At 54.1% G+C, this 15083-nt stretch overlaps 1 protein-coding gene across 1 annotated transcript in view; it reads right to left on the bottom strand.

Moving 5' to 3' along the window:
• The window catches only part of NTN1 (netrin 1), an 83752-nt gene that overhangs the window by 33506 nt on the left and 35163 nt on the right, over window positions 1-15083 (bottom strand). The window lies entirely within an intron of this gene.

Consider the following 15083-nt stretch of genomic DNA (forward strand, 5'->3'; position numbering starts at 1 on the left):
TGTGTCAGTGTGACTGTGTGTCAGTGTGACTGTGTGTGTCAGTGTGGCTGTGTGTGTCGGTGTGATTGTCTGTGTCACTGTGATTGTGTGTGTCAGTGTGTTGTGTCAGTGTGATTGTGTGTGTCAGTGTGACTGTGTGTGTCAGTGTGACTGTGTGTGTCGGTGTGACTGTGTGTGTCGGTGTGATTGTCTGTGTCACTGTGATTGTGTGTGTCAGTGTGTTGTGTCAGTGTGACTGTGTGTGTCACTGTGATTGTGTGTGTCAGTGTGTTGTGTCAGTGTGACTGTGTGTGTCAGTGTGTTGTGTCAGTGTGACTGTGTGTGTCAGTGTGATTGTATGTGTCAGTGTGATTGTCTGTGTCAGTGTGACTGTGTGTGTCAGTGTGATTGTGGCCTGCCAGACGCTTTCCTCTCTGGAGGCACTTTTGGGAAGGTAGTGTCACCTGACCACCTGCACCCAACGCTCCCTCCCTGCTCGTAGTGTGGGTTATGGGGGGACTGTGAGGACAGGGGCCCCTCTGTAGTTAAGGGACAGGGCACACAAACCACTGTGACACCTTCAGCTTTGTCACAAGCACTTTCCCCCATGGAAGCACCACTCATCTCCCTTCTCATCCACTCTCTCTTTGTGTTGTTACTGCTCGGTCAAAGGTCCCCAGACTGCTGAGAAACCCCTCAGGAGCCCCCTCTGTCCCTGTGGGAAGGGGTTTCCATCACCACCTGCCCGACATTCCCAGTATTCCCACTCTCACCACTTCTGACACACACGTTTGAGCTCTGAATGCCATTCTAAGACCTCCCTAGCTGGTTTCTCCCTCAGCTTTTCACGCCACAGGCTCTGTCACTCACCTGCAGCCCTGACCAGGCTGATGATCTTCATTTCTGCCCCTGCATCCCCCATCCTGCCTGGGACAGCCCTGGCCTGACACCCAGTTAACCAAATTCCAGAAGGTGCCCCCTGCTCTGATTGCTGTGACTGAGCTGTCCAATTCCTCCACCATATGCAGCCTAAAGTCAACACCAGGCCTATTTTAACAGGGGGCCTTTGCAAAGGACAACTTCGGGACTTCAAAAGCTCGACCCCATGCCCGCCTCTCCCCAGAGCTGTCACGGGGCCATCAGGAGGCAGTTGCTGGGGCTCTGTGCTTTGCTGAGAATTTTATAGCTTGTTTTCTTTTCCCGTAGCTTTTATTTGTTCTTCACCCCTGAACAATGCAGCTGTGCCATGCCAGCCCACAGCTGGGCCCCTCGCCTCAGCACGGAGGTGTCACAGCTCCGGGCTTGTCACCTTCCCTCAGAGCAGAGATGTCTTAATCCCTCATTCCTTCCTGTTTACCTTATGGTGCTCTCCCAATACAAAGCCATGCTGTATTTGCTTAATTATCAAATTTCAGCCCAGAAGATGACAGCGTAGCTCCGGAGTGTTTCTTAGGAGCAATCCCCAGCTGACACACGCCGTGACAGCACCGAGCAGAGCGGAACCCCCGTCCCCGCGCCCTCAGCGGGATGGAGCCGCTGTCTCCGTGCTCTGCCGTCTGAATTCCTGTGGCTGACACGGAGAGGCCAAACCTCACATCCCCACTGAGGCCGGCAGAGCAGGAGCAGCAGCCACCGACGTGCTGATGGAGACAGGAGCGGCCCGGGAGAGCTTTGCCAGGCGTGAGGGAGAGAGATTCCTGCCACGAAGCTGGGCCCCGGCTTTGAGCCGCGGTTTGGCCCTCCTGGGATGAGCCCAGCAGCCTGCAGGAGCTTTTGTCATCTCCCTAACAGGACACAAGCATGAGAGAGCCCGGAGACAGCACTGCTGCCTCCGGAGGGAATGGCTGTTTCAGATCGGGCCCAGCCCCACATGTGCTGAAGCTGCACTTTTAGCACAGAAAGCAGCACGGGAGCACGCAGCAGACACTTGTGTGTCCCCCCTCGTGGGTTTTCCCCTTCCATGGAAAGCTCAGGAAGAGCAGCCTGCTGTGCCCTGCTGGAGCTGCCGCTCAGCTCTGCCTTCTCCTCATCCCACACGTGCTGAGCAGCCCTGGCCCACACCATGGCTCCACCACAAAAAGGGTTTTAGAGGTCATTCCTGCCCTGCAGAATGCACTAGCAAAGCTTGTGGGGTGCAGGTGGGGGTTTTAAATTCCCAGCCCTTGTTTTACAGAGGTTCAATCCTTTTCCTGGAGGTGCAGGACCCAGGGCTGATTCCTATGCTCAGGGCAGAGCCTTCCCAAGGGCACAGACCAGGGCTGGGACACAGGGAATGATCTCCTGGCCACACCTAAGCCCTGAGGCAGCACCTGTACCCAGGGCACAGCCTCAGGACTCAGCTCAAACAGAGGAAAAAAGGTCTAAATCCCTCAGTCTGAGGACTATTGTAGGTTGTGACCACGTGGGCACGTCTCAGTCGTTCAAAGCCTCGAGGCTCTCAAGCGGCTCTGCCTTTGGTGCCACAAACCACAGGATTTGGTTCCTGTCGATCAACACAAGGGGACGTTTATTTCTCCAAGGATTGGCATGGCCTCACAGGAGCCTTAGCTCTCTCTCAAATCTGTCAGAAATGCATGTTTTCCCAGGAGAATGAAAGCTCACCTCCTCCTAAAACTTGTATTTTAGGAGATCTGGACTTGGCATTGGAGTATTTTGCAAGATTGCATTGGCAAATTCCTTTTTAAAATTCAAAGATGAGCCCACACGAAGAGTGAGTGAAAATCTTCGCATTTCTTTGGGTTGCTTGATAAGCAGAAATGTTTTTTGCAAAGCCAGGAAAACAGAACTCTGGGGATTTTCTTGAGTTCTTTGCTAACATTTCCACTGGTGCCACCAGAGCAGAGCTGCACAGGAATGTGGGAGAATAAATTGAGTGTACAGAGCTCCTCCCAGCTCTGCTCCCAGGATCAATTTTCCATTGGTGCTCCAGGGATGGGAAAATCCTGAAGAAAGGAAGAAGCTGAACCTCCCAGGAAGCTGCAAGGAGCTCCCCAAAACATCCATCCCTGTCCTCATTCAGAGACAACGACCTAAATCCTGTGGCTGCCTTGGGGGACAAACCCTCCAGGAAGGCAATGAGTGAGCTGGGAGAAGGCGTGGTCTGGTCCAGCCCCACTCCATGACCTCCCTCAAGATCCCCACAGGCACCCAAGAAGGGACAGCCACTCCTCCACTGTGACCTCTCAGCTTCTTTTGGCTCCATCAGCTCAGCCTCAGTTCCTCCTTCCACTCCCAGGAAACAGCTAGAAGTAGTTTGGCACCAATTTCCTCCCATCCCCATACACCTGGCTGCTTTTCCAGCATCCACCCCTCCTGTTCCACCTGTTTCTGCAGTCAAGAGGGGCCAAACTTAGGGAGAATGGCTTTAATTGGAGTTACTATGTCCTGTGTCCACCCTGAATGCCTGGGCTGGAGTGGCCAGTGCTGTGCACCACTGGTCACCAGCCAGGGCAAGCTGGCTGCTCTGCCTGTAGCCTGGTGTGTTTGCAGAATGCCCAGTGGGAGAGGCTTGGTCTGGCTGAAGGAAAATACCCATCCCATTTCTCCTGGCAATAGCACACAGGGACACAGGAATTGGGGCAATGCAAGAAATGTCCCAGCCAGGCGTCACAAAGTCCTTGTGTGGACAAGGCTGGGACACGCCGTGATGGGATCGGATAATTCTGGAGGTGCAGAGTGTGGGCAGTGCCTGGGCACATCACTGGCCCCAGCAGCAGGTCGGGGTGGTTTTGGATCCCAGCTCCATGTGCATGTCCCCAGGGTGTGTGGCTCCCAGGCCACGTTTTCCCTGGACAGAGGCGCTCAGGAAACGCGGCTCCCGCCCTCCCTCTGCTCGGCCGAGGTTAATCCCCTGCTGTGCTGAAGCATTTTGCCTTGTTCCTAACATGACTTGGCCTGGCTTTAATTTTCTGCCACTGCTTCTCAGTTTGAATTTCCCTGAATTCAAGTGGCTCTTTAGCAACCCGTTTTTTCTTTCTATGAACGCCTTTGAGGGCTGTAATAAAAATCACCTTCCAGGATTGGCATCATGTCCGTTCCTCAAACTTTGCTTTGCACCTGGTGGAGAAGACACCCCTGCACTCCTGCAGACCCTGCTATGAGCAAAACCTGGGCCAGGTGCTGAGGGCTCTGTGAGGAAAGGTTTTGGCTCTGGTTTCTCCACTAAGCCCAGTCCTGCTGTCTCTTCTCTCTTCTTTCTCTTGCACTGCCAAAGACCTCACAAGCCTTTTGTTCCCTGACTTTATTGCTCACAGATGTGCAGAGCTGCATCAGAGCATCTCTACCTGAGCTGCCAGGCTCAGCTCTGGATAACCAGATTTCATTTAAACACAGATGTTCTGAAACCTGGAAAAGGTTGAAGAGGGGAAGAGGAAAGCAAGCGGAGAAAACACTGTGGAACCTTCTCTGTGTTAAAACCAGTGACTTGGTCAAATGAACCCCTCAAGGAGGTCAAGGTGGGCAGGATTTTCCATGTGGGAGACGGAAAGGAGGGACATGAATGGAGGCACAGGCTGGGGCTGTGCTGGGAGCTGTGGTTGTGGTCCTTGTGCTGCCACCATGTCCCCAGCGCCCTGTGTCTCCCAGGACAAATTCCTCTCCGTGGTTTTCATTCAGCAATGACAATGCTGCCCTTTCAAAAGACCCCACCCTCCCAAAGCTTATATTTTGGCAATTTTCAAAATGCAAATTGCTTTTTAAACAAACGAAAACCCCAAAACATTTTGTTTTAATTTTTGCAAACAATAATTCAGGGGAGGGGAGAAGGAAAAGGGGAGGATGGAAGAATCCAGAGACTGAAAGTAATCTCTAAATTTGACTCAAATTTATGAACAGTCCTAGTCTCCTTAAAATTACTCTTTTCCCAAACAAATATTTTTTTTCCCAGAAAATTGCTAGCTCAGCCTGAGCCATTATTTCTCTTCTGCAGGAGAAATCCTGACATGCAGGGTCCTGGTCCCTGAGAGGGACCCCATGCCCATCTTGGGGGGGCTTTCCTCCCAGGGAATCCCTAGATATCCCTGATATCCTCAGAGATATCAGGAGTGTTATTTCTGAGGATCATAATGGTCGATGGAACACCCATAGGGACAACAGAGGTGAAGCAGCCAGAGCCAGTGGAGACATGTCTGGACTGGGAGGTAGAGAGCAATTGCCCATGGAGACAGCAGGAGGGCATCCCTACAGTGTCCCTTCAAGCCACTGCCAACTAGTCTGAGGTTGTGGAGCAGCTGGGTGTGAACCTGGAAGTGGTGGATGAGCTCTCACACCACCACAGGTCACACCAGTCCAGCACAGGCTGCCAGGGCCCCGTGAGTGCTTCCAGGTGTGGCCCTGCAGGGACCTCTCCTGGGGGTTTGGGTGACCCCAGGCTGGGAGAGGGTTTCTGTCCGTGCCTGCTGCAGCAGAATGGCCAAACAAGGATGAACACCAGTGGCAAGGTGCTGCAGAGTGGAGTCACCACATGTGGCCCCAAGGCTTGGAGCCATAGGGACTGAGGGGTCAGACCCAGCTCTTCTCACAGGGCAGGCATCCCCATGCCCTCCTGAGTGGCCCAGTGCCACTCACCACAGCCCCAGCTGGCCACCAGCAAACAAAAACATTTGCTCAGGAAAATTCTTCTGTGTGAGCAGTTGGGTGTGAGTAAAGAGGAGTTGGTTGGCTTGGCTCAGGCAAGGGGAAGTCCATGGGGGTGTTGTAGCTGCAAGGGGCAGACATGAGGGCTGCGCCAGGGCCAGGTTTTCCTGACAGTCAGAGCTAAAGGATGGAGGGAAGTGTGTGGACACACCACAAAAAATGCAGCTGTGGCTGGCATCGCCCCCAGGCCAGAGCCACAGCCCTGGGCCTGCAGGTGGGGATGGGCAGAGGGAAGGAAAGGCAGAGCCCCAGCCTCGCTGGGACCCCCTGTTGGGGTGAGAGCTTTTTGGGGAGCCCCTCACACTCTGATCACTCCTCAGGAAGCCAAATACCTCTGTCCCCGCTCCACCCATGAGAGGAAGGAATGAGGGAGCAGGATCCTGGGGAGAAACACAGTGAGGAAATCTCCCCCTCAAAACAGAAAGACCTAGGGGATCTGAACACTTTTCCATGCTTGAAAGTCCCTAGGAATGGCTGTTCTGTGGAAAAGCTCTGGAGGACATGTCATCAGAGTGACTCAGGACCTCCCTGGGGAGGCTGCACAACCCAAGTGCCCTTCACTTCCCACTTTGCCAGCTCCCAAATCCCCATATGCCTTACAGACAGAGGCCCTGGACATGTCGTGCTGTCAGTGTTGGTTCTGCAAAGTGTAACAACTCTCTGTGACACTGAAGTTGGTTACAGAACACTGATGCCCGCCTGGGATTTCTAAGGATAAGACCCTCATTCTCTTTTCCATAAAAAAAAAAGCCAGACGCAGTGTTTGGGTTGAAATGTTTGAGACTGGGTGTCTGAGTCAGGCTGAGCGTTTCTAGAAAAGTCCCTGCTAAAATGATTCAGCTGGAAATGAGAAACAAGGCAAGTGAAAAATCCTGTGCTGTGCCAACCCTAACAAATTTGGGGATTTATTTCCTTAAAGAAAATCTATTGCCCTTACATTTGAAGCCAAGGCTTAAAAAGAAAAACACTGCTCTCTGCTAGGGATGTGTCTGTTGCTGTCTCTAAGAAGAGCTGCTCAAGCTCGGCTGCATTTCTCAGTCACCGAAAAAGGGAGGACATTTGGTCAAAGCTGATGGAGTTCTGCAGCTGAATTCCATGAAAATCTGATTTTCACTGCCTAAACCAAGCCCAAAACCAGGCCTGTTGAGACAGGGCAGAGGATACCTGTCCTGCTGGTAGATCCTCAGGTGTGGCAGTGCCACCCTGATCCCTCCTGTCTGAGGTTTACCTCCATCCATCAGGACTTCCCAATGGAGCCCTGCCCTGCCCTGGTCATTGTCAGGCCCATCAGCAGGAAGGGAGGACTTCCAGCAGATGCTGGGAGTGGGGAGGAAAAGCAAATGCTGAACAGCAGTTTGGCAGATTGAACCCGTGAATGTTTTGGGATTGCCCTGACCCCAGCGACAAGAGGGGCAAACCAGGCATGTCCATGGTGAACCAGCTGCCCATCAACACCCAGAGCCAGATGAAATAATGCCCAGCCAAAGTGGGCAGCAGATGGACAGCTTGCACGGCCAAATCCCAAAATATGGTGTCTGGTTTTGAGAGCAGGTCCAGGGAGAAAGTCCAGAGCTGTTCACAGAAAAGCCCCCAGGAGGGAAGAACAAGTCCTGTCAGATCAGCTGCTGAGGGTTAACTGTCGACACTCAGAGTTATCAACTTTCTGCAGTTAGGTGAGCACAAAACTCTTCCCAACAACACCACATCCCTTTGGAGAGCAGCTGGCAGCTGCTGCCCACCAGGCACTGGCTGCCCACCCATCCTCCAGCCCCACAAGCCACGGGAGCTGATCCCAACAACCACTGGGACACCACTGGGAGCTTCAGCTGCCGGGCTGGGTCTGACCTAGGTTTGGATTCATTCCATGGAGGGAGAGGTTTCCATAAGTGTTTCCACATTGATTGGTTCCAGCCTGGACTGGAACACCAGAACCACTCGAGGTATTTCCTGGCTGTACACGTAGTGTTTGTGGCCCCACAGGAAGCATCAGAGGAGCAAGAGCAAGACTTGTTCCTGGGAGATTTACAGCTCCCAGATATTCGGATTTTGAGCCAGATTTGAACAATCTCTGGGCAGCGAAGCTCTCCCCACTGCCAGGCAGCACACGTGGCAAGCAGCTGCTGGCAGCCCTGGGGGTCCAACCGAGCTGTGTGTTCCTTGCTGGAGTCCTCAGGGACATGTCCAGTGACCTGCAATGGCTCCTTCAAAGCCAGCCGGCAGTTGAGGGTCCATCAGCAGATGATGGGGGTGGAGGAGGAACCTACAGACCCGTTGTGCTGTATTGAAATGTTGGGATTTGTGGCAGCCTCTCACCCAAGGCATTTTCTCCCAAGACAAAAGCGCTCTTACTCAATACAGGATGGGGAGCACAAAGCCGGCCTTGCCCTGGTGCAGCACACACGGTTGGACTCCAAACGCCGGGAAATGGGCTGTAAATCGCCCTGGCTTCCTCCAGAGCGCTGTGAGGGGACAGCGCTGCCCTGAGACTGGAGTGGAGCCTTCTCCTGAGCGCCTCTGGGGATCAGCCTTCGGCCTCAGCAGCAGTCAGCCTCAGGAGCCAGCTCTGAGCTGGGATCCAGGGATCTCCCCTGAAGGCTGCTCTGTGGCATGGGCAAAGCGCAGCCCTGTCCTGTCCTGCCCTGGGTGCCAGCACCTTGCACCCACAGCCAGTCCTGCTGGGACACTGAAGGGATGGCGCTCACAAACACAGAATCGGTGAGGCTGGAAAAGACCTTGGAGATCATCGAGTCCAACCTGTGACCCAACACCACCTTGGCACTAGACCATGGCACTGAGCACCATATCCAGGCTTCTTTTAACCTCCAGGATGGTGAATCCAGCACTTCCCTGAGCAGCCCATTCCAATTCCCAACCACTCTTTCTGTAACAAAGTTTTTCTAACTTCTCGCCTGAACTTCCCCTGGTGCAGCTTAAAGCATCCAGCAAAAGCTTTGACCAGGATTTGATTCAGATTTGACCAGGAGATTTTCTCTGCAAATCAGGTGTTGCACAGAAAGTTTGCAGATAAACCTCAGATTAGAAAGAGCTTAATATTTTTTTTTTATTTTATTTTTTGAGAAGGGAAAAGTCAAGAAGTGAACTCTATTTCACTCTGGGAGATGATATCAGCCTGTCATCAGCTTGCTTTGTTTAATTTCACCATCCAAGCCCAGTCTCCTGAGATTGTCAATCCTTTGAAATGAATTGTTTGTATCCCATAATTCATGCAGATGCTATTCAAAGGCAGGAGCTGACGGGAGAGCTCACCCTGCAGTCTCTGGGTTATCAGGGATAGCACAGAACCCCCAGCCCCTGCTCTGCCCCCCAACCCAGCTCCAAGGTGTTTATTTAGAGGGGAATCCACTTGGGGACAATTTACCCACTTAGACTCTGCCCTTGTGGTTTCCCTCTTATCTGGTTCAGATCTCAGCAGCAGCTTCCCTCAGCTGCTCCAGGGCTGTTGTGCCTTCCAAGACCTTTCTCCTCTCTCTACCCACACCTTGGTGTTTCTTGTCCAGCCTGATGACCCCTGGGCAGCTCTGAAATGTTGTGGGTTCAGGGAATGCTTTTCAAATGGTCAAAATCCTCATCCCACCCTCATCCCACTCCCCAAGCGCTTGGTCTCACCAATACGTTTGTGTTTCTGTAAAACCAGAACCCTGCATCTCAAAAGGAGGGCACGTGGTGGGGTTGAGCACCCCAAAGCTCCAGGTGATCCTCCAGGACATTTCCCTATAAGCTTTCCTACATTTCTGCCCCAGGAGGGATCAGCCACTTCAGCGTTAAAGCCACAGCACAAACAGATACTGAAAGAATTTGTTCATTCCGAGCAAAGGTTACCCAAAATGCACAAGGCTGATAACACAACCAGCCCAGAAAAGAGTCAAAGGCTTTTCAAATCTGGATTAAAACTGTTCAGCCCAGAAGGACCAGGGATACAAACAGCCTCAGCTCTGCTTCCATCGGTGCCCCAGGGAGCCGGAAAACTTGGCTGTGCTTCGCCACAACCAGGGGTGAAAGCAAAGTGAGGCGGTTTTAAACCAGCTCAGGCTGTGCTTCCCCCAGGGCAGACCCGGCTTAAAGTGATGCTGCTCCCGTGCCTGGTCGCTGCTAATTCAGCCTCCTGTGAGGTCGGGCTGTGCCGGGCTCCTCTGCACAAACAGCGTTCAGGAACGTGTTGTGTTGTTTTAACCCCGGATCATTTCCCAATCTCCTCTGGAGCAGGGCCAGGGGAATTGTTAAACCAGCCCCAGCCAGCCCCACTTCCGAAGGGACCCTGTGGCTGCTGCCAGAAGCCAGCACGGAGCTGGGCACAACCCAGGGCTCACCATCCCTCCTCTAAACCAGCAGCAATCCCACCACGGTGCCACAGCACCAAAACCACCTCTCTTCAGATCAGCTCCTGCAGGATTTCCTCCTGGAGTCTGCATCACTGTCCTTTTGTATTTTCCCCACCCTGGTTTGGTGTGGCCTTCCCTCCTCTCTACAGGATCCCATGGCCTGACCCTCCCAGGCAGGGCCAGCAGCTGCAGCTGTGCATTCACACCCCCAGACCCCGTGTCCCCGGGGCAGCAAGGAACAGGGCTCCCTAGCCAGAGGAGAACACCTTCCTCTGGGGAAACACGTTCTCCTGCAGGCACATCCCAGAAATCCCAGCATGGACAGAAGCCCCAGGGAGGAGGACTCTCCAGGGGGATGGTCCCTCTTGTTTTGTCACACATTGCTGGGAGCTGGTCCTGTCTGTGCCCACAGAAGCTGCTCCAGCCTGTGCCTCTCCCCAGGAGATGGAGCTCAGGGTGGCTTTGGGAGTGCTCCCATTCCCATGAGTGACAAACCTCATGCCTGGCCACTCGAGGTGCCAGACAGTAACCCAAGCTTGACAGATGACCCCTCTTGGGAAAGGTTTTGGTTTCTCTCCGAGCCTGGCTGGCTCAGGGGAGCCATTGGCAGCTCAGCACGTTTGTTTCACCCAGCACAGCGGGACCGAGCCCCGGGGCTGCCATGGAGAGCTTGGCCATGGGCTGTCCCGTGAGCTCCATGGCCTGGCCTCAGCCACTCCTGCTCTGTCTTTGGAGAGGAGATGCTCCAAGGATGCAGGAAAGGTCCTGTCATGGCTCGGCCTAGCTCCACTGTGCCTCAGCTTCCCTTTCTGGAAGTAGGGAGAGGGACCCTGGGAGGGTTTTGTTGTGGCAAAGGCTGAGAGCTCTGGTTGACAGTAGCCAGAATTGTCTGTGGATCTGCAGAATGATGTTGGATGACATAAAAACTCAGCCCCAGCTGGGAAAACTCAGCAGAGATGGATTTTAGTGCCGCTTCCAAGCCTTCCTAAACCTGAGCTAATCCTGCAACCCAGTCCAAGCACGAATCATGGTGGTGGACGGGGTGAGTGCCCAGCTCCCATCCCACAGTCACCTGGACCCGACATCACCCTGGGCTGGCTTTGGAACAGCCCTACAGGTGTGAAGAGCTGTGTTTGCTCAGGGATATTCACACCTTTAGGGCTGTGTGGACAGAGCTCTGCTGCCCTGGGTAAACAGAGCTATCTTATCTCGGGACACTATCAGGGCATCTGAGAGTGAAGGAAAACTGCGGCTGATGAGCCTGACATCCCAGTGGTTATCACAGCGAGGACATGGTGGTATTTCAGGGAGGTTTTGGGACGAGCTGTCTGCCCTGCTCCCCCCACACCGCGGCTCTCTGCTCCTGGCCAGAGCTCCCAGCACCCCCAACAAGGCACTGCTGTATTTTGTTTTCCTGAAGACTGGGGTTTTATCAAAAGCTGACAGGCTTATCCTGCCTTATCAGGGCAGCTGTGCTACTGTTAATGGTTTTCTGTAACAGGCTCTGGGCAGAAATGTGGATTGTGATTGTGCTGGGCTCCGGTAGCTCAGGGAGGCCGGGCGGCCCTGGCTGGGCTCAGCATCCCCTGCGGGGTCTCCATGGGAATGGGACCATCCTGCACTGCCCGTGTTTAACACCCAGACCCCAACACCAGAACATCCTGAGGCCACATCACCCCCCGGAGGGAGCAGCTGCCAGTCCAGGGGTCCCACACCCATCCAGAACATGGCACATCCCCCCCTCACTTTCCCTGGATTGCCATGGGATGCCTTATTTCTCTGTGCTGCTGCTTCCCAGCTGACCAGCGCTGGCTGAAAGCTGCCCCAGGGACAGCTCTGGGCTTCTAGATGTGATGGGCTGGTTCAGCAGCTCTGTGCTCCTCACCTGCACCATCTCCAGGAGCTTGTGGTCTGTGTGTGCTCATCCCTCCCTGCTCCTCCACCCCAAGGCTGTGGGATACCAGAGGTGTGAGGCTCCTAAGAGAAAGAATTCAAGAGCTGGAAACACAAATCTCTTTGGGGTCATGGGACTGTTGTAGGACAGGGACTTCGAGCCAAGTCTCATCTGCCTTAAGCCAGCGTTTGGATAGAGAAATAAATGCCTGGTGGTGCAGGACAAGGGGAGTGGGTGGCTATGGACACACTGCCAGCAGCAGAGGACACCTGCAAAGGACACAGCTCCTGGCTCTGCACCAAGCCCAGCCCGTGTGGGGCTGGAGAGATCTCACTGACCCAGCAGCACCAAGGATGAAACAGGCAGACATCTACTCAATCCTGAATCCAAACCTGACCCTACAGCCTCCCTCGGGCCAGGACAACACCTGGAAATGCAGCAGCTCCTCCCTGCCCAGCCAAGTGCCAGCAGCTGCCTGCTCACTTTTCGGGGTCACTCAGGGCAAACTTTGATGCCTTCAAGTCAAAACACACAGCCACAGGAAAGCTGTTCCTGTTTGTCTCTGAGGGATTTAATCCAGATCAAAGCTAGTCCCACACAGGGATTTCACAGCTTTTCTGCTGGGATCAGCCTCCCGTGCATGCCATGGTTCTGGGACACTGCCTTGGCCAGCCTGGCCCTCACTGCTTTCTCTCCCAGGTAGGGAGGCTGAAGAAGACCAGGACTGTTGGAAGAGGATGGGTAATCCCTGGATGGGACAGCATTCCTGGAAACTGGGCAGGTCTTTGGAGAGGAGCTTGACATGAACACCCAGACACAAAAAACTGCACATTCTGCAGGGCAGCAAAGGCTGTTTCAGCTATGGGAAGCCTTTACTTTTTATTTTGACCTAAACCTGAGGAATGGGAATGCCCGGGAGTGGGTTCACAGGGAGAGGGAAGGATTCTGTGGTCCCCCCTTTCCAAACACCACACCACCCATATTTTCTGAGACCCTTGTTCTCCACAGGGCTGTGGCCATGCAGTCACTGCCAACAACCCAGTCACACCTGTAACCCTGGGGTTGCTGCCAACACCCGCCTGGAGTGGAGAAACAAGACAGCCCAGGACCAAGCAAAGGTGCTGCCAATGCCTTGAGGGCAGGGGAGAAGCAGTGATGGAGCCCTGGGTGTCCCAGCAGCCGCCTTCTCCCTCACCCTGGGGGCCACCAGGGCCACCACACGCTCCTGTGCCTGCCAGGCAGATTTTATCAGGACCCTTTAATTAGCTGATCACGGACAATTAATTCTGCCGGCCGCGGTGCAGGCTGCAGACCTGGCTGGTTTCAAAGGGCTGCAGGGGTGCAGACATTCCCGGGGATCGCGGTGGGAGCGGCAGCGAGATGTACCACTCAGACTCTGGCTTGTGCCACTTTGTCCCTAAAATTTTCCATCCCACCACTGTGAAGGGAGGCTCCATTCTGTCCTGGACCCAGGGTGGTGGTGACCACCTCGACAGGAAGGGTCAGGCTGGTGCTTGCAGGGACATGGGACAGCCTGGGCACGGGCAGGAACTGAGCCATGTGCCCACAAATCCTGACACCAGCCATGATTCCCATCCCAAAATACCCTGGAGCTACACCCAAAGCTTCAACCTGACCTACCAGGGACACTGCAGGGACTGACTCATGTCCAGAGTGTGCTTCCTCCTGTCCATCCCATGGGAAAGATCTCTGGATGTGCGACCCAGAGTGGCTGGGAACAGGGACAGCTGGGCCAGGCCCACCCGTGCCAGGCCCCATGTGGTGCAAGGGTGCCCTGGCTCTCGTGGGACAGTTCCATGTGATGTGGCTGCTCCTCAGGTCACATCTCACAGCTGCAGGACAGGGCTGGAAAAACTGCTCGCCCTTGGCTGGGAGATTCACCGTGTGGAGAAGGGTGACAGCCTAATCCCTTAATCTGAGGGGGTTTTTCTTCCTTTATGTACGTGCTCACCACTTTCCTGCAGTGCAGCTGCTGCTCCAGACTCACAAAATCTGTCTCAGTGGGAGACTGCTCCGGGCTTCAGCTGCAGTTCCTGAATTTTGCCCAAAAGTTACAGAGCATTGCATTTCTCTGAAGGAAACTGCACTCCCTTCAGTTCCAGCAACAGGCTGGGAGCAGTCCTGGGCTTTAATCTGGCCTCTGCCTTTGAGTCTGGGATGTTGGTCTGAGCCAAACCTCTGCTCCTGCTGTGGTTCATTTTCAGGCGCGTGTGCCCCAGAAACTTTTTTTTTTCTAAATTAATTTTTCATACAGAATTCTTTCGTTTGATGGATGCAGTGAGAAACTATTTCCCAAACAGGAAAGAGACCTCCCTCCCCCTGCTCTGTGCCGTGGATGTTTTTAATAACAACATCAATTGTCTGCAAACAACTTATTCCTTTCTGACCTCAAAACAACTCCTGGATAGTGCATTCCAGCATGGCCACAGACCGAGGCTCGGTGACTTCACAGGGCCTTCAGGAGCTTTTCCATCACAATGCCCTCTCAGGGAAGGGCCTGATCTGGCAGCTGGGAGCTTGGCTTTGCCAGGACGAGGATGCCGAGCAGCTCAGAAACACACCCCGAGTGCTGGTGCCGCTGTGCCAGTGGTTTCCCTGGTGTTCCTAATTTCAGCTGCCCCCTCCTCCCCCAGGAGGACATCCCTGCTTGTCCTTTGTCCTGAAGGGCCAGATGTGTTTCTGCTGTGGGCTCCTTGTACCTGAGCCAGCTGTGCAGGAGGCACCTTCCAGGATCTGCTGATCCCCATGCAGATCAAGGAGGGGTTTTGAGGGGAGTCAAAGGGAAGAGGAGTCTGCAGCCCCCCAGTGCCATTGAGGGGGGACATGTCCCCCACCCTGCTGCAGGCTGTGCCACCCACAGCCCAAGGCTACACCATGACAGAGGTTTAATGGGATAGCACAGATGCAGACCAGCATTTAAACCCAGGTTTAAATGACCTGGCAAGTGGGATCGTCTTCCAATTCCCACCTTCCACAGGAATCACCGTGCAATCATCAGCACAGATGTGCCTCCCATGGTGGCACATCAGGTCCTGCCCTTGTCCAGGGCAGAAGATCTGTGGTGTCCCTGGAGCAGCCTCAGCTCCTGCTTCAGAGGCTCCTCTCTGGGCACTTCCATTCACAGCTCTTACACCAAATGTTCACATTTGTGATGGCTGGACCTCAGGGATCACAGCTGGACCTCAGAGATCACAGCTGGACCTCAGGGATCACAG

Source organism: Parus major, chromosome 18 (assembly GCF_001522545.3).
Source record: "Parus major isolate Abel chromosome 18, Parus_major1.1, whole genome shotgun sequence".
NCBI lineage: Eukaryota > Metazoa > Chordata > Aves > Passeriformes > Paridae > Parus > Parus major.